The following is a 20,496-nucleotide window of genomic DNA, read 5'->3' on the forward strand; positions in this document are numbered from 1 at the left end:
CTGGAATCCAAGATTACTTAAGTGGATTAAAACAATTGCTACAAAAATGGAGGATGAAAGATAATTAAAGCAAATCAAAACACATACAATTCACGTTTTCAAGCATACATGTCCAATAGTCACATCTAACAATAAACAAATACCAGTCTCAAATACCTAGGATTCCACTAGAATAAAAGACTCCATTGGAAGCAGCATGTCAGTAAAAAAATCAACTTGACAAAAAACCAAAAGGACTGCGCTGGCTGATAAGTAGAAAATGTGAAGTATCCTTAGAAAGAGAAGAAAGAAGTAGTAATTTAGGAAAAAGATCATTGAACCTATATGGACTCATGGAGTCGAACTATGGGGCTAAGCAACAAAATCAAAGTACAAATCATCAAGATATTTGATTCTAAGGTACTCTGACAAATAATGGATGCCCCATTGTATGTATCGAATATAGGTATAGGTGTACCAACAATACAAGTTATTAAAGAAAAAATGATAAAACTATAGAAACTCATCCAAATTAGTTATTAGAAAAACTGCTATTAGCAAGGCACAACAAACAACGTGGTCAATAGACCTAACATAAGGTGTTAGAGGAAATGTAAATCACACCAAGACATTACAATGGCTAGAGAATCTAACAAGGGTGAACAAAATGTAATTAAATATTTTGATTATTAATAACTTATTTTTTTAAATACATGTGTATTTGATTCCATTTTCATTAAATGTACCCAATACGTAGGAATAATCTTGCTTGTTTTATTAGGTAGTCAATTTGGATTATACTAGTGCATCCTAAAAACGGTTTTCTTTGTACCCCGAGAAACTCACTGTTTTCACTGCCATTTGGTCTCTGATATGTTGTGGTTGATACAAGTTCCGTTTACGATTACAAAACAGCACAAAATCTTGTACACCAGACACAAAAATGTCAGAGGATTGACCAAGTGATCATTGAATATTGATATGAGGTCAACAATAGACAAGAAGTCAATTGTTTGTAAAGACCTCAATTGAATGTTCAGAAAATTTGGAATCTTCCATGTTTGTACGGCCATAACAAAATAAAGTAAACTGTATTGTCTCATATATCAAATTAGATGTTAGTTTGAGAGATGGTTTTATCTTTTTGGAAAATAATGCTTACGAAAAATGACGCATTATGTCAGCAGTGTTGCCTTTTCAGTTAAGGGGCAGATAATTCAAATTCACGTACTACTCGTTAATCAGTCCTTGTATAGGAATAAAAAAACAGATTCTAACAACAAAAACACTTCAACAGACAAAATAGTCACGGAGAAAAGTAGCAATTTCCATTCTAACAAATGGATCCAATACATAAACCGTGATTTGGAGTGGAAAAAGTAGAAGAGAAAGCGTTGAAATGCAATTCTGGCGAAAAATAGATAACAACACTATAAAATACTCCAAATGTATAACCAACACAATTTGAATTGGAATAAAGAATGCTAAGGTAGTTTCTTCACGTATATGGATTTGAAAAATATGGGCACTAACAATATGAGATAAAGGACAATCAAAAGCAAGAAATAAAAACCGAGAAGGAACTAGACAGAAGTAAAGAACATGACAGGAGAAGACACATAATTAAATCGTACCGTGAGTCAACAACAATAAAGAAATTGTTGATATATAACAAAATCATCGGTGAAACCGGGCTGATATAGCTTAATATCGTCACAGAGTGGCAGTAAAGGTGTATTTTTTTATAACAGATGTTTCACTATAATTTGTCCCTCACGTTAATTTTGATTAAGAAGATAAATCAATTTTCTAAATCATACCATAAAAAACGAAATATATAGGGTGCACAACTTTGGAAATGCAGCTTTTTCAAAATGTGTGTATCTCTATGTCTCCTGATCTCAGGTGTTTCCAATTTGAAGAGCCACCTATAATCAGTGTGAGAGGCTTGGATAAAATAAAAAACTGCATTGGTAACTACTTAGCACACGTTTAATATTCAATACAATTAATTATTAATCAACCAAATATAACACAAATGCTCATTATTTGAAATATTATTTTCTGTGAATAACAGTAAAAACAGAAAGTAGCGTACATTTCCAGGTAAAAATACTTTTCTAAATAGATAGGTATAACTGTGTGAAACTTTCTAGAAGTTTTAGACGAATCAAGTGTGTTTTTAAAAAAAATATATTTATGTATGTCTATTTGTAATAAGGTGAAAGGGTGAATATATAGAGGAAAAGCCTGTACAAGATTTTGCCATACCTACAAATTAACTACCAATTTAAAAAAAAGTACACGAGTACATTTTTTGATATTCTATTAACAACAGTTACGATATTCTAAACTTACGTAATTGTAGATCATTCAAATCCGTCTAATTCAAGACACAAGGAATTTATTTTTATATATAATATAATAATATAATTTATTATACTCCAAGATCATTCGATTTAAGCTGCCCTAATTTAAAATTCTTAAACACTAGAAAAATACTAAAATATTGTTCTTCGTGTGATTAAAACTCTGGAAATATTAGACCTCGTTGGCCGTTTGTATTTATAAAAGAATTTTACCGCTGTAATCAATTTGAGGTTATGATGTTAAATAACGTTTGAATTTCCGATCACGGCTGATAGTTTTGATGGAAAATAAGCTTTGTTCATGCAGTAAAGGAATGAAAAACGCTACATCAATAATGTATACACTATTTAGTATGCTGTTATAGGTTGTAGCCACTGTCAACACGTTTGTTAAGGACCACTAGGCACGTATCAAAATAAGAACTCTTATCACGTTACAAAGACATGCAATCAACAGAATCAACCAGGTTTATGTACATTTATTAATTGATAATGGTCAGTTGTAATTGCTTATAAATAAATAACCACTGGTTGTCATTTTTTATATTATCTCCTTGAAAATAATTCAGAGCGCATTTTGTGTGAAAGAATAATAATTTTATTCCAGCAGCAAACCGGTTCTAGACCTCTGTAATTTAGTCAATTCTTAATGTAACATAAAGAGTAATTGTAAATTCTCAGCTTACTGAATACATTAAACCCTATACGTATAAATACATATAAAGTTATACATACATACATTTTTAGGAAATATAAATTTCAATTATTATAAATTTAGATGAGAATCTTTTTACTTCTGAGCGTAAATCTTCCGCGAGATGTTGAAGATGTATATTATGTAATTTAGTTTTTCAAGGTTGTATTTTCATCATACGAAATAGTTTTTTTTTTCAGTTTCTTCTTCAAATACTCAACTACTCTCCATCAGACATTACAGATGAATCAAGATTAATTTGGATCGTATACTTTGAAGAGAGATTGTCGGTTTTGATTATGATTTTTCGTGGCTAGGCTCTTTTCAACTTATGGAAGTAATGTGCGGATAATTGAGTAGCTGACGTCATTAATTAATGTTTCTTCAGCTCACAAATTTTATTTTTGATTGAAATTAAATCAAAAGCGAAAGACTAACTAACAACTTTCCAAACACCATAATTTCTCTACTTAGCAATAATTGTAACCACCACAAACTTAATCAAATATCTAAAAGACACTCAACTGTATCGTAAATTGTGAACAACTGACATATCGCTAATAACTTTTGAAGTTGATGCGACAATAAATATAAAAAAAATATTATTTCTCGAGTATACTCTATAATTTTCAAGTTACTACTCTATATATATATATGGTTAATTCGACAATGTTTTAAACAGATGCTGGAGAAATTTAAAGAGTAAAAGCAGTCGATGATAGGTGGCTAGATAAATTCAAAAAGCGGTTTGTTAGCCATATCGACAAATCTGTAGTGGTTTTAGCATTTTTAAGATAATATAGAGGAATTGGGTTTCCTTCCTGACTGAATCTACGAATGAAGCTCTGTTTCAACAGAATTTACCCAATCATCATGGAAACAGCTATGACCTCCAATCGAGAAACAACTACATATAATAGTAAGCCGGATACAGTATTTACTTAATCCAATACCAATGTAGTATCTTTAAAATATATTCTGCAAAACATGCGGGATGAGCTTCTTAAACAAGTACAAGTACTATGCAATATGTATCAGCCAAATGAAATAAATTCGATACGAAATAATATCGTGGGTATATAACAGAAGAATATAAGACTAATCCACTTTTCCTTGAAATACCTCTGATTTTTTTGATCCTTGGTTTCTAAAGTATATGTACAAAAGCTAGGCATCAAAAGTTGTAAGTATTGTCGAAGCGGGACTCACAATAGAAACATTCAGTTTCATGTTGATATTTAATAAATTTTGAGTTCAAAACGTTGAGAATAGTCTTTAATATTTTTCTTCGTTATGGGTATTCTAGTGGTTTATCTGATTTTATCTTTCCAAAGCATGAGTTGAAGCAGTGTATTTCCAATTTAGAGAGAATTGGTTATTGTGTAGAAGAAAGTAGATATGTCGTTTGGAAATATACTAAACTGTTTTTACCACATGAATTTTTATTTCATACCTCACACTAGGTATGTGATATAAAGAATAATTGGATTAAATTCATGGTAATTTAATAATCTAAAACGTATTCTTTAATTTATGGATATGGACTATGGTATTATTCTTTGTAAAATTAATTTTTTTTCAGACAATCAGATGAAATTTAACTTTCAATCAATTGATACAGTTTAGTAGCTAAAAGAATGTTTGGAATGAAACATACAGATTATATGCTATAGCTTTCTTAAACAATTTTTAATTAGTCTCATTTATATTGAAAGTGACTCTCATTCAGTCATGCATATCATACAATTATTTGTTTTTTCACAAGTTATAATTAATCGTTTTACATGTTTAACTGAATAAGTAGTTCATAAACATACGACAAGAGTTAAAAACTAAACGCCAACAATCATATTACATTACAAATCTGGTTCTATTTTTTTTAACACACAAGAAATATTAGCTGAATCAAGTGATTAATGATGAACTTTCATAGCTCCTTCAACATCATGGAAATTTACGCCTCGTGCACATGAGTTGTAAAGTGATAAGGACTCAGTCCCGCTTATTAGATAACTATTGGGAGTGAGTTTACATGTCGTCCTTTAAATCTCTCATGTCAGGCACGGTGTTCATTATAGTGAAATTCCTTGTATAGGATTGATCGAAGAAGTCCTGTTTATTATATAAGTACATTTTAGAGAATGAATCTGGAAGAATATACTGACTTCATCCATTTAACCAAGTGAGATGTATAAAAGATGATCAATACTATTGAAATCATGAAAGAAGTAGACAAAAGATGGAAAAAACATAGGAGATGGGCAGAAATCTCCGTCAAATCTGATAATTATCGCGATAGCCCGAGGGTTTCCGTGGCTATCAGCGTTTCATACGCATTGCTCTATTACTGTCGATGTACTTCTGCCTGTCCTATAAACAATCTTTGCGTTCCATTATTTTGCAGCTTATGACGATGAAATGTTTGGAAATTAACAAGAGGACGTCATGACAACGCAGCATTTAGTGGAAAAGATCGTAAGAATATTAGCTAGATACATCACCATTAACTGATAGTATTGAGTCCAGATTAATCCATTCTAATTTAAAATTGCTTCTTCTTTAGATAGAGGGTGTGATCAAAAAAATACGGTGAATGTTTGAACTAGTTCCGGCTTGACCCTTTGTTACTCGAGACGCTTTAATAACAGTTTATCGTGAAATATGGTTCTTGAAGGACATACGGAATTTTCTTTACTTTCATTGAAGTACTTTAAATCAGTTTTATATAACTCCTTATATTTCTTTGCTCTATTTGGATCAACTATAGAGAGATTTTAATGTTTTAATTTCATTTTTAACTACTGGTTAGTTTGTGAAAATATGGGAGTTCGCTCACTATGGTTTTGAATGAACTTAGTTGCTCACCTGTTCAAAGGAACATTCTCTGATTGCTTGCCGTTGTTTGGATTAATTTCACAATATTTAATAGGTTCGTTCCGGCCCATCAAAAAACCGTCTTTGGTACAGTGACGATTCTGCGCAATAGAGATTAAGTGTTTCAACTGAGCAGTTACCATTATATGAATGATTCTGTTTTGCGTTTCAACCGACTTAGGTATCGTTCGTGGATCGTATTCGGGAAGGTATTTTCCATACTTAATTGGTAACAAGAACTGTTACAAGAGCCGTGCATAGCCGGATATTGCGCAGAAAATATCTATAAACGCTTCCAATAACCGTTCGACCAAGACAAGCAGGTTGGAACAAACCTAATATATTTAACATCAAAATCACTATCATCATACGACTATATCTACTTTCAATAATATCGCCAGGTACATTATTACTACTTTACTCATACGAAGATTGAGTGCCCCGCTCAGTAAAATTCGCGTTTTTTTCTTGGAAATTATCAGAGGCAGCTTCAAAATCAACTGAAAGACATTTATGGTCAAAACTCTGAGACACCAAACGAAAGACAATTAACCTAGAGTGATCACGAACTAATCACAAGACATTCATTATTCCCAAAAAAATTTTTCCAACCAAACGTTACGCATTTAAAATTCATCGGTTATTTCACAAATGACTTGTAAAAGCATGTTAGAATATTTTGATATTATTTATGACAACTAGGTAAAATTTAGTTTAATAAGGTTCAATAAACCCAATGGAAATAATCACTTACAATTAGTCAGAATATCAGCTATTCAATTAATTTAAGAATTAAGACGACGGAGGAGAACAATTTTTTTTCGTTCGTTCGTTCGTTGATTAGGGAAACTTTTTACTATAACTAAACCAGAATTGAATATACGTATACATGTTTTTGAATAATTACCATCTTAAATAAAAAAAAATAATTATTTTTCCTACTATACTAAGTCAATTGTTTTTTAAATGAAGTCGAAAATGATTTTTTTCTACATTAATATCCTGTTAATTGTTTTCATAGAAAAAAAAATATCATAATCTGAGCTGTTTCTGATAATTGCCTGTTTTATGAATTCATAGTAAAAATAACTATTGTGTAATTATTGGTATTCAAACACTTTGATATATGGATTAAAATGTCTAATAAGATAACTTAGAAACTTTTGAGGAGTTATCTGTATATGATTATGAATAATTAGAGGAATTGAAATTTTTGGGTCTCACACATTGTCCCAACGTTATTATTTGCGCGAAACGTGCTTGAGAGTTGATTCTGGTATACCTGTGAGTAAATTCTCGAATAAGAACAGAATGCCTCACAACCTGCTGACTGATGATTGATTGTATTTCTGGTGTCTACATTAGTTTTAAATCAGTAAAACTACCCAACCTCACAAGTTTTTTTTTTCGTGGGAGGTGGTAAATCGTTTACTTCCCATATATAAGTACAAAGACGTTGTCAATGTGTGTCCTTAACACAAAAAAATTCTTTAAAAAATGGCTTAGAACTTTAATACGTTTAGTGTGAGAAGTATTATGTTGTTTGGTTGATATGGGCGTATAAATTTTTCATCTTGTCGATATCAATATTAACAGTTACTTATATTTTTTCAGAACTTTGAAAAGTTTTTTTATAACCATTTTTCGCATAGATTTTTGTTTTAAATTTCAATCAATTTATTCCAATAGTAGAGTAACATTAATTTTGGTATATACTTGAAGAATTAATACTTACAGACACGTACTGCCTGTACTGTTTTCCTCAATCAGGAGTATGCTTTGCGTGTTGTTATATTTTATATTGTGTAGATATTGAATAATATATTACATTATTATATTTCAATAATAATAAAATTCGAAGAACTAGAGACGATGAATAAGAAAAACAACTACATTGGAATAAATGTAAGGAATGCGACATTGAAGTAGACACGAAGTGGACCAGCATAACCCGGAACCATTAATAAACACACAGACAGACAGGAAGATACTAGCAAACAAACCAGACTCAATAATAAACGATAAGAAAAGAAGACAACGCCTATTTATAGATGTAGTGATCTCATCGGACTACAATATAACACTAAAAGAAGCTGAGAAGCTACTGAAATATATAAATCTGCTGATAGAAATACAGAGAATGTGGAATCTTATAACCAAAGTAATACCTATTATCATAGCAGCAACTGGGTTAATATCCAATGTTACTTCCAGCACCCTCAAAGAAGTCCCGGAATAATACAACCTCCTCCAAATGCGAAAAACAGTGATACTGAGTACGGCACACATAGTACGAAAAGTGTTGTGGAATTACAGAATACTCATCCAATCAAGTAATACCCTAGGTGTAAGGTGTGTACTCGATGTTACAAGACCAAAGCAACCTTAGCACAAGCGCTAAGTGGAAGAAATAGTAATAAGATTCGAAGAACTAGAGACGATTCATAAACAAAATAATATATTAGAGCGAGACAATTCGCACTTGAGGAATAGTATACAAAAAGGACGAAACTTTTGAGTATAATTGTTTAGTTTAGAAGTATGAAATTTTAAATTTTTGCAATTTCGTTATTTACCTGAGGTGTATTGGTAAGTGTATAAAATATTATGGAGCATAGGATGCATATGCATATGATCTTTGACTTACTGTTTTTTGAAAAGTGACTCATGAATTTTCATATTAGTTATTGATCTAGTTAATCGGGTATTTTTAGTGTTGAATTTCTCCTCGTAATTTATTGGTACTATACATTGGTAAGCAAAGAGTAGATTTATGTTAAGTATATTTCATTCATTATATAATTTTTCAGTTGAGAATACTCCCTCTCCATGCTACTATACAATATCTCAATAAAAATTCTGCTAAAATTAAGATAGAAAGAACATGAGCTCGTTTTCTATTTACTTTTTTATGATTAAGATTTGAATACTATTCAAGTTATTAACAATTACTTATTTTTAATTTGTCTTCAAGGCTAATATTTGCCTATAATTTTTTCATAAAATACATTTTTTTAAATAAATTGACTTTTTGAGAAATGGTAGTTATATTAACAATAGCTTATACAAAATAATCAAAAAACACATTTGGGGTACGCGTGACAATAAAAACAATTTTTAAGATTCCTATTAAAAGGGCTATTCAAATGATGAATTCTCAGTAACTAACTGAATGTATGTAGTTACCATTCGCAGTTTGGAAGATAATACATTTTGTTTGCCATCAGCCAATATTTGCGAATTATATAGTATATAATTAAATTGAATAACAATACCTTTACCCTGCCATTAAATAGCATTTGTTCATAAAGATTATATTACCTTGCAGTTGCAGAGTTAATACGACACAAGTACTTAACTCCATGAGTATAATAAATTTGAGTTGAAAACAAATATATTAAAGAATATTCCCCGAATAGGTATTGCACCAAATACTAAATGTAACAAAATATGTGTGGTTAATAACCAATTTTTTTGTCGTAAATCCGATTATATTATTGATATTTGAAGAATGGGAAATTATAACTGTTTCAATCGATGCTAATATCAAATAAAAAATAAATCATCGAAGATATTAGATAAAATCATCAAATTTAACAAATATAATCACATTAGATCTGTACTATAGTGCTTTTGGGATAAAATTAGGAAAGTCATTTTTCATTAAATATGAAAGGATATGACGAAACATGCATAGTAGACTTTAGGAATGTCGCCAATAATATTCTTGGTCATTTATATATGAATGTTCCTATAAAGGGTAATTGTTATAGATTAAAAAGAGCTTAGAAAGACTATCCATGAACTTACTCAGAACGTGTTATCATATGAGTGCTATTTGAGTTGTTCCCAGACTTGAAACATTTATTTTCGTCAACAAATGGAATTAACATTTTTGTGCGATGATTTTCTATGACTTTCGACGTGGATTAAGCCAACAGCAATGTGCCGATCAACTCGCTTCGCTTTTGGAGATGAAGCACCATACCGAGCCATAGTGTTTCGCTAATTTTCCAAATTCAATAGTAGTCGTACTTTGCTTCAAGATGAATTTCTTGGAGGTTGTCCAAAATCGGCTGTTGTACCAGAAAACATGCTGTGAGTAAACTGATATTACAAGATTGTCATGTGACATACCGTCAGATTGAGGCATACTTGGGCATTAGTTCCACTTGCATACATTCAATATTGCATGAATATTTGGCTGTCAAAAACATTTGTTCGCGTTGAATTGAATTTGTTGATTATGTAGAATTGCTTGCGATATAGCAGAGGAAAATGTACTAAACTGGATATTAAATTTAAGTTTGAGAAACAATTACTTAACATTCTGAACTATCAATTTCTTAAATAATAAGATGTATTCCAATAACACCAAACAAACAATGGACATATTAGATCTGACCCAGTTACACTGTATTGTTTCCATCTTTATACACAGTTATTATCACAATATAAACAATTCTTTGACTATTGTTTATTGTGTGTTTTAAGTATTATTTTAAGACAAGTTGGTGTTTTAGATTTTAATTTAGTGAAATATTTGGATAATGTATTATGTCCTCTATGACTGACTTATACTAATATTATATTTATTGAAATAATTCGATAATTGTTAGGAGTCCTTTTCTATATGGTAAGGTAAAATGTTTTATGTTTTGATGTTTCGTTTCAGTTTTATTTTTTAATTGATTGTAGTCTGTTTATCCTTTTCTTGAATATGTCATTTGAAAGAAGTTGTTAGTAGAGGGTACAGATAACAATGAATATTTCCAAAATTTGAATTTTTAAAATCTAAAAGATATGCATGGATTGCACTAAGGTTATTTAAATCAATTTTTTTTTATTAATAACTGATAATTTGGAACAATTTATGGTAGTTCTGAAAGCATGCATTTTTTTGTAGTTATTTTCATTTGTACAGTAAATTTAGCAGAATTATAATTCGTATAATAGAAACGTGGTCGGCAAGGGAGCTTCTGTCAGGGTATAGTTTGCTGTTACTTTTGCGAGAGGTAATCCGATTAGAATGAGCGATATATCTTTCATCACAATAATTTAAACAAGGAATTGCATAAATCATGTTAAGTGATTTGTTGGTTGGTTTCCATTTTACTTTTAATAAAGCCACATCGAATTGTGAAGTTTTGTCTGAATGCAATCTTATTGTTGTTTGTAGAGTCTAAAAAGTTTGGGAGTAACTGATTTTATATACATATAGTAAAGATGTATAAATAGGTAACATATTATTGTCAGAATCAGTCACTAGACATTAAATCTCGCTTGATGTCAAATATATATGATATAAAATTCGTTTCAAAAGATGTGACATATATGATTTTTCATAAAAAATTTTGAACACTATCAAATCATAAAAACGTGATAAACTTACATTGACAGATTTCACTAATCTAACATATCTTTGAAAAGAACCACATCTTTTAATGAATATTTATTGTAGAGTATCTGATTTGATATTTATTTATTAATTATATTACAATATTCTCATTAGTTTAATCGACAGCTGATGAAGAGAGAAAATTTAAATATATCTAATTACAATTTTGATTTAATTTATATTTACTTCATTGATCGAATCTCTTACGTAAATGTCACTTGCTATTAATTATTGGTTTTAAGCTCGGCGTAACTACGTAAATAAACGAGAGGATTAAATTCAAGGCAGTGATAGTGAATATCATACCATATCATAAAAAATTAACATATGCAGTCGGTAAACATTGTTTCTCATACTTCGAAGGTAAATAAGACATTTGTAATTCCATAAAAATTTTATGTACCTACCAGTCTACAAAAACAGACGTAGAAAGATGTTACATGTTAAACAATGTGGGTTTGAGATGAGTAATGATACTTTTCACATTCAAAAATTGTTTATCAAACGAATTATGGTGGTTATCTAGAATTGGTGCTCCAAACCAAAACTGTTTCTAAATTTTAATAAGAAAATATACAGAATTTCACTAAAGACTCAATGAAGCGAACCAAATAGAAAACATAGTGTATCCATCAGACGAAAACGAATTAATTAGTGATACAGGGTAGATAACAAGAATAAAATAGTGGAAGAAAAGTTAATATATAATTATTACCTACGAAACAAAACGACCTAATAATATTCAATAATAATTGAGAGATAAAAGCAAAAACATGGAAAGTAGCCGACCGTAGAGTAAAATAATCAAATAATTAAATTTCAATATAAATTAATTATATTCACATTATACTGGGTACTTGCGCTTACATAGATTTGTACAGAAACGTCATATATGCTGTGTCTACGGGGCTATATATGCTTAAACAGTTGGGGTAATATTTGGTCTAATAGTCACGAAATGGTCGAAAAAAACTGATAAAAAAATTAAATCAAAAGAGGTTATGCCGAAGTATATTACTTATATCCATTCCTACTCAAGTCTACTGGGGATCTGGATATTTGAAAAAATATCTGTTGGGCACAAAAAAAAATGGTAACCAGTACATACGTGTATTGTTCGCAAATGATGACAACGAATATATTTTATCTTAATGCCACAGGTGTGTAGAAGCAAGGCGCTAATAAGGAAAACAATAAAGTTAACTTCGATTCCAAGAAACATAATAGAATCCGGGGCTTACAACCAAGATGGGGGATAGATATCAAGCGATCAGGTCTATAAATCAGAGAAAGCAAGGGAAGAGAGTCAATATTAATAATATATTTTATTATACATATTTGATCCAATCTGAATAATATGGTGCACTATAATCAAAAAAGTAACATTTCAATACAGTATTTGTTCAATATCAAAACCATTCTTAATTTAGAGGTCAATTTCTAACAGAAACTCATAATACCCCACTTATTTATATCTGCTTGCGTATAATCTGTGTGAAAAAACGTGTTCCCTTTCCATGGAAGCAACTGTGCTGGTTTGTCATATAAGACTCTGGAATTTGTTAGCTAAATTGTGAGCTTGAGTTCTAGAGTACGATTGATAGATTTAAGCACTACTCTTCTGTAGAGCCTATATAATAATTATGATACAAGTGCTCGAAGTTATACTTCTTTGCAACGAGTGTGCAAGAGTACTTCAGGTACGAGTATTTTATCTTCGATCACAATGATAAATACTTTTCCTTAAATATATATTACATATAGTCGGCTCAATTCTAGCACTTCGCAACTTACAAATAGAAAATTTTACAAAAGAGCCAAAAATCATATAAAAGTGATTCTGAAAAGGGCATTATGTAAATCATATAGCTGAACGGTAAGACTAGAAAATAATGTGTTGAAAACATATTTATAAACATATATTTGTGACAAAATTTTACAACTTAAGTTACATTACCTAACAATCTAACATGAAAACTGATTTAATTACTCAAATTAATATTTAAAGTGAAATTGTTAATGATATTAATTTTTACATTTGGTAATTTTTTTCTTTCACTGTAACCTCGCTACACAAAATTTGTGACGTCATAATTTCTCTTTTTGAGGTTGAAGGCGCCCTAGTATCGAGAAAATTGATTTGGGCCCTGGCTCCTCTAGTGCAGAAATTTTTATTCTGGGCATATCTTCAAATTCTTGGCTTTCGACATTAAAAATTTTTTTACCCGTTTCTTTTTTATTTTCAAGAGAATTTTCGATGTAGCTTTCTGCGAAGATCGAAGATTTCTACCCGCCGCCGTGTCATTCAACTGCTAATATGTCTACTCCCGAATCTTCCCAATCTGGTTGTTTGGTACATTTATTCTTGTGATATATATAAAATAAAGTTTATTAATCAATTCTGAAGGTCGCAAAGACATATATTTTTTGGAAATATCTTGGTTTATGTCGTTTTATGAAAGTTGTATGTTTATGGAATTTACTTATAAATTCTAGGGGTACTAATACTGCTGCAGCCCTGTTTTTTGTTTTTTAGATATTTTATGATGGTATAATTACTCTGCTGCTTATTACGTGAACATAATGTACATAATTTATTATAGAGTATAAAAATAAATAGAAGTACAATTTATAAACAATATTCAATAATAATTCACCAGAAAATGAACTGTATGTTTATAGATCCTTAATACATATTCGACTGCTAAACAAACCATATATTGTTCTTTGGGCCATTAAGTTTCATAGAAACTCTTATATTTCAGTTTTATTTACACAGGCCAAACTAAATAATTAGGGGAGGAAAAAATTCTTCAGCATCTGTCAACTGTCTGTGGTTCTCTTTTATGGTTACGGCCCTTTGTAAACGTGGAGTACAAGCAGACTCAACTTGAAGAACCCATATTTTTTCAACGCTTGATATATTAATCATTATCAGAGAAATTTGACACCAGGGCAGCGCAACTGGCTTGTAGGGTTCGAAAAAATTCTCATATTCATTATAGATTGTTCATTTATTAAGTGTATGTAGTTATTAAGAATGTTTTTAAACCTTTCTTAATAATACTTACATATTATACGTTCTGGTTGATGTGAATACAAATACAAGTGAAATTTAATGTTATTCATAAATTAACCAATCAATATTAAACATTCACTTCAGCTTATCCTTATTTAACCTATAAAAATTCATAATCTAACCAATTAAAAATTGATAAAAATTCCTATAGTAACCAGAATCAATATTTTTATCAACGTCAATTTGAATTGAATTTTGAAACTTATGAATTTAAAATTTTTACAAGAATTAATACGATTCAAAATCACCGACAATCTTAATTTATTAATGTAATTAAAAATTTTTTATTTTTATATATATTTCTTATATTGTATTTGACCATAATGTCAATATATTGAAGTTTCCAATATATTTAACGAATTTTTTGATTTATTTCAGTTACTTTCAACGGCCACACATTTTAACTTATGATATTCTTCACAATGGTGTTTTGTACCTTTTTTTATTTCCCCCAATTATGATGCTATTTCATATGATACCGTTTTTCGCCTTACTGTCCGATATAACTTCAATTATATCAATCAGTAAAATAGTTTGATAGTATGTTTCACAACAGACATACTGCGAGAACAGCTCATCTTCGCAAAGAAAAAAAGTTGCGCTGGTTCAGAAACGATACTCTATATTTTCATAGAAATAATTGTCCCTAGATTCAGGTTCAAATTTGTCTTCGTCGAGCCATAAACCCTACAATGATGACAGGTAGCTTCACCGTTCAATTGCCTGCAAAGGGGCCTTTTGCTTATGGTGTTTCATTTTTATGGATGTCTTTTTATGCAAACATGTGTTTCTCTAAATGTTAAAAAAGAAGCTTAATGTCTTATCAAATTAAAATCACGTGAGTTTTAAACAAATTATTCCAGATTCATACAGTGTTGAAAAATAATCAAATAGATCAAAAGCGAAATTTTTTCAACATATATTAACCAGAGTACAGACCCAAATTATTCACTACAAATATATTTAAATTGTTGACGACTGTGAGTTTTAAAACAGTAATTTGTAATACATCAGAAGTAGCGTAGAATTGAAAAATGAAAAATGTCTAATGAAAATTGTTTCATTTCATTTAATTTTTAGTACAGGTGAGCTAGTATTTTATTACTTTACATTAGTCATTATATATCTAGATCATTGCAATGTTCTAAATAAAAAAGTTCTTCTTTAAAAACGTATTCCTCACAACACACAAAGGATGCATTACTATAGAGAAAAATAGCTGTTAATTAAATTTGCGTCAAGTTCGTAGAAGCAAATTTTACATCTGACGTTTCTAATTAGCAGATTATAAGCGGCAAACTTCGAGCACCAATGCTGCAATAAAATTGAAAGTATAAATACAAATTTACTGTTTTCTCGAGAAGCAAGAGATTTTATACATAACAATATGTACCCTTGAAAAGTTTCATTTGTGATTTTGAGAAATCATTAACGTTCAAATAGAAAGACGGCCAAAAAAGTGCATTACTCAAATTGAAAATTCGACGAATAAACATCGTGAAGTTACAATAATCAAATGTTGAATGCTATTTTATTTGGATACAGCCCAAAATCTTCATAGAAATTTCTTTAAAATATCCGTTAAATAAGTCGAAGGAAACATCATGTGAGCCTGAAATAGGTTGTTAACTGCCATAAAAATTACTACCATCATAGACGACTAAAACGCTTGAAATTGACTCCATAATCTGCAAAGACTGGGGAAAGAATCTAAGTTAATCCTTTATAACTTGAACGATGAGTCACCGTTCCTCCAAAAGTAATTTTTATCTTATTAAGAACAGGTAAGCTCGCTTCTATAATTTTGATTTTACGTTATACACATGGCAAACCCCATTCAAGATTACCTTAATTTATTCAAACGGGAGTTTTTCCTTTATCTGCTCTATCATTCGATTTTGCAACTAGATATTGCAGGTGCCCGAATTCTATAATTAAGGAATTTCAAAACTATGATTAATACCTCAATTTGTTGGGTCACTATGTAGATAAGTATAATTTCATTACTTTTTAAGATGTGTATGTACATCATAAATTTGTATTCATGTACTTTGTTGTTTTAATTGCAAAGGGTTTAATACTTTTTGAATAGCCGTTGTATATTTGAGCATACAATGGTTTTGATATAATGCTTGTGCTCGATAATTATATTTTACAAAATATTGATTCACTGATAAAATTAAATTACTATTAAGTTACTACATTATTTTATTGGTTGGTTTGTAATGTATTTATTTAATATACTTTATTGATAAGTAAATATTTGAGGTTTCCTTGAATTATATTATGTTTTTATTGAAAAATATCTTCTGGACGAAATTAACGTATTGGATTATTCATACATATAATTAACAATTAATTGTTATATAAATAAATAGTTGTGAAATAATAAAAGCAAGTTAGATCGGGCATGCTACATTCTTAACATTAATTCATATTATTAACACACCCTTGTAAATCAGGTATTTTCAAAGAAGCTATTAATATAAATATCAAATATAGCAAACATTATTATACCAATCAATTTATCTCACTACCGCCTACGTTTTTACAAATTATTGTTTTTAAAAAAAAAGTGATTCCTTGGTACTTCATTGACAGCGAATTCTTTTTAAGTTTGCAACATAAATTGGAATTTCCTTCACGTAATGGTTACTGGAAATTAGTCTAATGTAACAAAGATGAATTGGGGTAATTTGTTTCTTTAGTTGAAAATTATATGGAGATAAACTACTTTGATGTGTCTAATAATTTTTTTGAGTCATTAAGATATTTCTTATCAATCTACCTGCATTGAGGTAGAAGTTGTAAACTCTAAACAATAGCTTTGCGCCAGATTAATTAATTTTTGCACTAATCATTAATTACACATTATTAATCTCTTAAAAGGCAAAAATAGAATGGTTTTAAACAGGAAACCAATAAAGGAGCTAATTTTTGAGATCGTAGTTATGCGCAATCGGAAATTAAGTTGTACCATTGCAGTAATTAAATTCCATTTTATCCAGACCACATGCTTAAAATTACATGTCGCATAATAAGGGTGTTTTTTGGATAAATGGTGAGTTGTCTCATCAATCGAAGGACTCGTTTGGTATAAGAATAAAGTCTTTAGAGTGGAATAGCTTCAGAATGGATAAAAAGAAGAAAAAGAAGATTGCCAACGTAGAAAGAAAGAATGTTATTATTTATCATTGTAAAATTATGCCAAAAGCCCATAAGAAAGCATAAGATGTTATTGATTAGGTAAAATGTCGAATGATAACAATTTTCATTTTAGTATTGTACAATAAGTGAAAAATACGATTTTATATCTTATAATTAAGTATGTGATGAGGAATGTAGAACTGGATATTGTAACAAATTTAAAAATTGCTTACATAGATTTTCATTTTTTCTTGAAAATAACGTTATGCTGACGCCTATTGCCTATTTATGGTTAGTATATAAGAATATTATTATATAAAGACACTATTAAAATATTATTTAGTTATATTGTTGTTCATAACAAAAAAAACCGAATGAAAGCAGCTTAAACAAATTGTCACAATTAGTGGAAACCTAGAATCATTCTCCACCATGTTCGAATTTTTTATGTATCGATAAGGTATCTGATCAATTTCACTTTTAGTTGTTTAAGCTGTAGTTGAAATATAATCATTTAAATTAAACTGAGCAGCAATCAATTAATTACGTTTTGTTTTTTTTTTCTAGAAAAACTTCTATTAGGGTTTGTACACATCCTTAAACCACCACCATTAAAAAGTCTGATTGCTGTTTAGTCGAACATAATGGGCAATTATTTTTTTTAATTTCAGCTCATGTAGCCCGAAAGCTATGGTCATTAGCACCAAACAATAAGGTTACATAATTCATGATGTATCTAAATTATAGACCAATATTATTAATTTTTAAGGTTAACGTCCTTGCGAAATTGTATCAGTTAGGTGAATTCACAAGAGATTTTTAAGACGTGTTCTGGTAATGGCTTCTAGTTTGTTCTTTGGACAGCGTTGTACCGGAGAACTTTAACATAGTTTTAACAACTAGGGTATAAGAAGGCAGTTTACGCGATCAAATGAACCTCAAATAAGTAATGGAGAAGGCTTCATCATTATTACCGAGTTGTACTGTCGTTCGATTTCATGGTTTTGAAAAATTTTATTATTTAATATAAGGTTTCTGAGTTAATGCACTCGTTCCAATAGGTTACAAATTAATAATTATTATTTATTAAGTAAGAGTTTGGATGACTGCAGAGATACGCTTCCACGTTGACTATTTTGCAGTTTGGCAAATAGAGTGTGTGTTGAAGGTAACATTTTAATTTCACTGATAGTAATTTGAGTGTCACAGCGTACGTTGTATTGATGAAAAGTTATGTTAACTAGCTCTCGAATTGTTACATCCACTTGACTCAAGAGATTATACTAATAGTAGTATAGTACGAGCATTAATATTTTAACCATATTACTGACATCATCTTGTTCGATTCTGAATTCTAGTTCGCCTTGGATTCGAACTATCGGGTCCATCCTTAGCCTCTTGTTTTGATTCGGGATCAGTGTGGTAGATCCAAATATCATCTACAGTTAACAAACAAAATCATTTTTCTCCTTTAGAAAAAGCTTGAAATGTTATTTTTATTCCGATATTAGCGAATGCGGCACCAGTTTTGCACAGATCTTTCTGGTACCGAGTACTCCATACATATTGCTCATACTATTGAATAAAGCGCCTTATGCTTCTACTTATTTTTTTTTTGGTTAATCGACGATCTCCACCATCATAGTCTGTAGTTTCTAGACGTGGAACGTCTTGAACAATTTTCTATTGTTCGAATTGAGGGTAAAGAATCCTTATACACATTCAAGACAGAATTTGTTTGGGTGCTACTGCATTGTGTTGAGTTAAGGTTTCTGGAATCGTTGGTGATATTCATATTGAACACAATGTTTACGTTACTAATACACAAACATTCACATATACACTATTTACCTTCAGTATCTGAAAACGATAACTTAGTGATAGAAACGCGCGCCAGAGAATTTAATTGTGTTGGTGTTATAGTAGCGTAAATAGTGTATTTAGTACTGCATTGTACAATAATACTGTGAATCATTGGAGGCATACTATTGAGTAGACCGATATACGTGAGTTTCTTTTACTTTAACTAAATCCAAAGCACTAATGCCTCATAGAATTAATGATAATCTGTTTCACATCCTGGGCGAATGCAGATTATATTGGATCATATTAAAAGCAACTCCATACCTGATCTATTATAATGAAATTGTAACGGCTGAAAGTCAAGAATAGATTTCATGTATTTTTTTACAGATGTGGAATTTTACCACACGCATCAGTCTTTAAATACTCTACAGCTTCACTCTAATTCATAAAAGACACATCCTACTTATTGTAGTAGAATAATATACAAAATTGATTTCTACATGAACTTTTTTTAATGACAATATTATCATGGATCTATTATTAGTTTTTGATTAATTTGTTTTGGTACAGAAGTTTATTTTTCGAATAGGAATAATACACTTTAATAAAAATATTGGAAGAAATAGCTTTGGCTTTTTCAACTTTGTAATTACCATTTGTAATTCTATTTTCAGTTTCGGGTACTGACCACATAGGTACTTACTACATAGAGTGGTAGCAATGAGATTGTTTTTAGATATATTGTTTCGCATCAGAATGTCTGTTCTGTACCAAAATTTCATTACAGCAGTAGTACATAGAATTTTTTTCGAAAAGCTTCGATTACACTAAACTAGTAATAAGCTACAAAAAGGAATTGATCAAATAAGTACCTGAAACTATAAATTTGTGATTGATGCAAAGTTTATTAACTATCATTTATTTCAAGTTAATTAGAAATATCATTTATATAAGAAATATCTATAAAATATGGGTGGAGATACATACAGGGTAATAATACAATATACTGTTTTTAAATAACGACCTTCGACTGCCTAGTCCGAATATTCATGAATTTGCATGATTACCGATTGATTGTGGATTGTACTTAAAACTTCAAAGACAGCTTCCGACATAATTAGCTTAAGTACCCCGTAAAGAGCCTTGAAAA

At 30.0% G+C, this 20,496-nt stretch overlaps 1 protein-coding gene across 1 annotated transcript in view; it reads right to left on the minus strand.

Moving 5' to 3' along the window:
- LOC130451201 (semaphorin-1A-like) overlaps window positions 1-20,496 on the minus strand; it is a 233,198-nt gene that overhangs the window by 93,044 nt on the left and 119,658 nt on the right. The window lies entirely within an intron of this gene.

This window comes from Diorhabda sublineata, chromosome X (genome assembly GCF_026230105.1).
Source record: "Diorhabda sublineata isolate icDioSubl1.1 chromosome X, icDioSubl1.1, whole genome shotgun sequence".
Classification (NCBI taxonomy): Eukaryota; Metazoa; Arthropoda; class Insecta; order Coleoptera; family Chrysomelidae; genus Diorhabda; species Diorhabda sublineata.